General features: G+C 34.3%; 1 protein-coding gene across 1 annotated transcript in view; it reads right to left on the minus strand.

The window, feature by feature from the left end:
- Positions 1-4,880, minus strand: part of LOC113513327 (60S ribosomal protein L36) — a 171,770-nt gene that overhangs the window by 156,908 nt on the left and 9,982 nt on the right. The window lies entirely within an intron of this gene.

Raw genomic sequence — 4,880 nt, forward strand, 5'->3', positions numbered from 1 at the left:
TATAAGTAAACGTTATAACATTTTTATAGATGTACATTACATAACTGATTACAGTTATGATCCAAACCTATTCTATCTAAAAACCTTAGATCATTTGCCTCCCTATCAATAAAAAAAAAGTGCAGTTTTAATATGGTAACACTGTGTCACGCATAAACAAATGTGCTTCATTTTTAAATCCACGGAATCCTGTGAATTAATCAATATTTTCTATAACAGCCGGCTGTGTAAACAATTGAGTTGTACCTTACACCTCGTTATCTCGCGACATAACTGTTCTGTCTACTGATAGATAACTGAAAATAATATTTACTGTTAATAGCCAATAGTTAGTATTTGATCTATATAATTGTTTGATAAATCAGCGGAAATATATAATTTCATGATAACTGAGATCAAGGTAGGTACTTGAGATATAGATAACATTGGTACCTAATGAATAATGGTTGGATGAGCTTCATACTTTTTTATTGACTTTGTGAATATCTTTAGGTAATTGGCGTAATAAATAATATAAGATTTATCTAGTAAAAATGTATAGTAAATACATCGTCGGTATTCGTCTAATTAGGTCTTACTTCTACTATGAATACAAAAAAAAATTAAAGAAAATTATGGATGGAAAGTTATTTGTTACTATTTTACGGGTTTAATCCCGTATTCCATCGTGTAGACTTGGCATAGAACGCGACCCCTTCCTTTCCCTTGAGTGTCGTAAGAGGTGATTAAGGGAGGGCGAGGGATAGGTAGCAGCGTCATTCTTAAAACATCTCTAAAGCCTAACTGTGGTTGCCAATCCGTTTGCCAAGCGTGGTAACTATTGGCAAAATCCTCATGAAGGGGGAGACTTATATTCAGCAATGAATAGTTAAACGCTGATATAATGTCTTTTTTTATACAACTTAGAATGGCAAGCAAGCTGACGGCCCAGCTGATGGAAAGTGGTAACCGTCACCTATAGACATGAGCAGTACTATGGACATAACAGAGTATACTGTTACCCCCTATGCGTTGCCATTCCTGAGGACTCAGATGTTATTCCTCTGTACCTTGTAAATTCACGCCATATCAGCCATGCAAACACAACTGCTTCACGGTAGAAACACGAATGGGACAGAGATACCCAAGCAATCGACTTTCGTACAAAGTGTCCCTCTGGTGACAATGATGATTCAAAGTATTACCACAGCAAATTATCTCATATCTAATAACAGACGCAATATACGCGTGATATGTGGTAATAGCTATTTTCGAATCAATTACATTTTTAATTCTTTTTAAGGCATACACAAAACTGTCTAGCTTATTACATACTTTTTCTATTTGAGTATGCCAGTTAATCTCTCTGTCTATATGTTCATATAAACACCTAGAAATTGTTTGTGATTCACTCCTAATATTTTTTCCTTCTTATATTTTATTTCTAATCTGTATAATTGAAGTCTACCAGTATTAAAATGTATATTGATGGTTTTAGACATATTTGTATGTAAATTGTTGTTTTGTAACCAAACAACCACCGATTCAATATTATTATTAATGTTAACTTGATTATTTATAATTTCATTATTCTTATGATTTTCGGATGCGACAACAATAGATATGTCATTGGCAAATGATACACATTAATGATGCATTACATTTTTTTTTTTTTTTTACAACACAGGGGGCAAACGAGCATGCGGCTCACCTGATGGTAAATGACTACCGCCGCCCATGATCACCCACAACACCAGCGGCATTGCAGGTGTGCTGCCGGCCTTTTAAAAAGGAATATACTCTTTTCTTGAAGGTTATGTTGTCGTATCGGTTCGGAAATACTGCTGCTGGAAGTTGATTCCAAAGAATGGTTGTGCGTGGAAGAAAGTGCCTTGAAAAACGCACGGTGGAAGACCGCCACTCGTCCAGATGATTGGGATGAAACTTTAGTTTGTGGCGGGTTGTACGGTGGTGAAAATCAGCAGCAGGTATCAATCCGAACAATTCCTCAGAACACTCCCCATGATAAATTCGGTAGAAGATGCACAGAGATGCAACATCTCTGCGCAGCCTCAGTGGATCAAGTCGGACAGTAAGGCGTTGACTATCGATAATTCGAGCCGCCCGACTTTGAATGCGGTCTAACGGAAGGAGTTGGTACTGTGGCGCTCCTGCCCACAGGTGAGAACAGTATTCCATATGCGGCCTGACTTGGGCTTTATATAATTTCAGGCGGTGTTCTGGCATGAAATATCGTCTCACCCTATTGAGCACTCCTAACTTCTTGGAAGCTATCTTAGCCTTCTCCTCCAGATGACCGCAAAACTGGACGTCGCAAGATATACATGCGTCATTAATATATTTTAAAGATAAAAAAGGACCCAAAATGTAGTCCTGTGGAACCTCTGATTTATTATTTATTTATTATAATCAGACGTATTATGATTTATTTTAATTTTTTGGTCAAGTTTTATTATTAGAACTTTTTATTGTCTTCTTATTAAGAATGAAGAGATCCACTCAAGAGCTAAACCTCTCATATCTATGGTATTTAAGTTTCTAATTAAAATGTCATATGAAACGTAGTTAAAAGCTTTCCTGAGGTCAAAATATAAAGCAGTAGTCAATTTTTTCATCTGTTTTTTTTTAATGTCTATAATCAGAGGAAATAGCTTATGTAGTCCACTTATTTTTTTTAAACTAATATTGTTCCTTATTTAAGATATCGTATTTAAAGCAAAACTTTGTAAGTTGTTAAAGCATACATTTCTCAAATACTTTGGATATCGCCGGTATTAGAGTTATCGGTTGATAGTTATTTATTTTACGTTTGTAAGTCTCTTTTTTATACGAATGCTTTCCTACAGAATATTTTAACATATTTGGGTAACATCCTTGTTCAAATGATAAGTTTATCAGGTACGTTAGTACAGGAGTGATCTCATGTACGCAAGATTTTATTACTCCTGTTGATATTTCGGCGTACCCTTCTTAGTTCCTTCCTAGTTAGTATTATTTAATGATTTTATTGTTTTTTTTTTTTCATTTCATATTCTGATACAGGTTTCATATATGTATATAGAGGGTAACCATCTATTTAGGTTAGTCGTTTATCAGTTGCAGTATTTATATCTAGCGAACTTTTGTCAGAATTCAAGTATACAAAATATTTACTGAAGACTCTAGCGATGTCATTAGGATTTTGTGAGGTCTTGGTTGATTTATTGTCAGTAACGGACTAATAGCTTTGCTAATTTACTCTATCAGCTCAACCTCCACGCGTTTTTCACTGGAAACCATTATGGTTAATTCTTTGTAAATTTGTGACGATGGCCAATTGATCTGATTTTATCCTCGCTTATTATTATGTACCTCGCCAGCATATACCAATACTAATAAATATATAATGGCAACCCTGTCTGTCTTAAAACATCTTTAAAAACCTAACTGCGGTTGCCATCTCGCCTGCCAAGCTTGGCAACTACTGGCAATACTTCCCTTTTGGGGACGGCTTATGTCCAGCAGTGAACAGTTAACGGCTGAAATAATAAAAAAACCCTGTCTGCGCAGACGAGGTTACCATTTTTTATTTGATTTTTATTCCATTATAAGAAGACATATCGCCCATTTGTTATTTTCACTTACTCGTATATATTATACTTGGAAACCACAACATTGCTGATTCGTTTTGATCAGGCGTTTAAACAATTGCAAATTACGTCTTATTTCTTGTAATTAGATAATGTCTAATAATTAACAGGAGAAATAGAAGAAAACAGTTTTATTTAGAAATATTGTTTGTCTTTGTCTCTTTTATTTGTATCTTTGTCGCGGTATCGCACAAAAACTATAACACCAAATTGAATGCAGTTTTCGCTGTTGTATTCCTGACAGTCTAACTTAAAACTGGTGTATGTTGTATTTTGATATGCCAAGTGGTTTATTTAATTCATATTTTTACTTCTGAACAATTTCAGAGTACGAGTACGCGTACAAAGTAACGTGCAAAAAGTTAGCGAAGATTAAAAATACTCGAACTGAAGTGAAATAAAAAAAAAGGGAGAAATTGAAATAAATATATATATTAAATTGAATGAAGTTAAAGTATTTCGTAATTACACATATCAGATCTGGCGTGAAAACAAATCCTATAATTATAATACATACGAAGACCAGTTAGCCCATCGTGACGAATTCCACTAGAATTAACCACGATGGTTTCCAGGGGAAACCGCGTGGAGTTCAACCTGATAGGGTGCATTGCTAGCAATGGATCAGTTAGACCCCATTGCTAAAAATTCCTTTGCTTCCCTATCATTGTGGTTTGTAGGAACTCATTATGCCCACTTTGGGAAAAGCTGTCTAACAGTTTCCCTAAACAGCGTGTATGATAGCGCAAACGAGGTCATCATTCTACAATCATCTCTAAAAAAGTTTATTTTGTATTTCACAGACTGTAAATCGATTTGGTAAATACTTTTTTATCTGGAAGTATATACAGATTGGTCGTATAGAAATTTTATTCTGTAATTGTAAGAAAATTGGTTCTGTAATTTAGTTTTTAAATCAACATAACTGGATTTGCCACAATTAAAGTAATTTTTTTTGAAACAATCTTATTTTTTTCAGATCTTGAAAAGGATTACTATTAAGGGAGATTAGCGATTGCGTTACTGGAAATATACTTTGTAAACTCGACGTTCTAACTGGAAACCATCATCTTTAATTCCTGGTAAATTCGTCGAGTCAACATACTCGTACACCTAAATTTCCAAATGATGTGAAAGTAATGATTTCATAAAGATTGGACAAAATAATTGATAATTTTTAGTTTTTTTTTGCCTAATCTTAAAAAAAAAATGTGCAGCAGGTTGTATTAGGAAATAATAATAAAATATCAG

Source organism: Galleria mellonella, unplaced genomic scaffold, assembly GCF_026898425.1.
Source record: "Galleria mellonella isolate WM207_F2 unplaced genomic scaffold, CSIRO_AGI_GalMel_v1 utg905, whole genome shotgun sequence".
In the NCBI taxonomy this organism is placed as follows: Eukaryota; Metazoa; Arthropoda; class Insecta; order Lepidoptera; family Pyralidae; genus Galleria; species Galleria mellonella.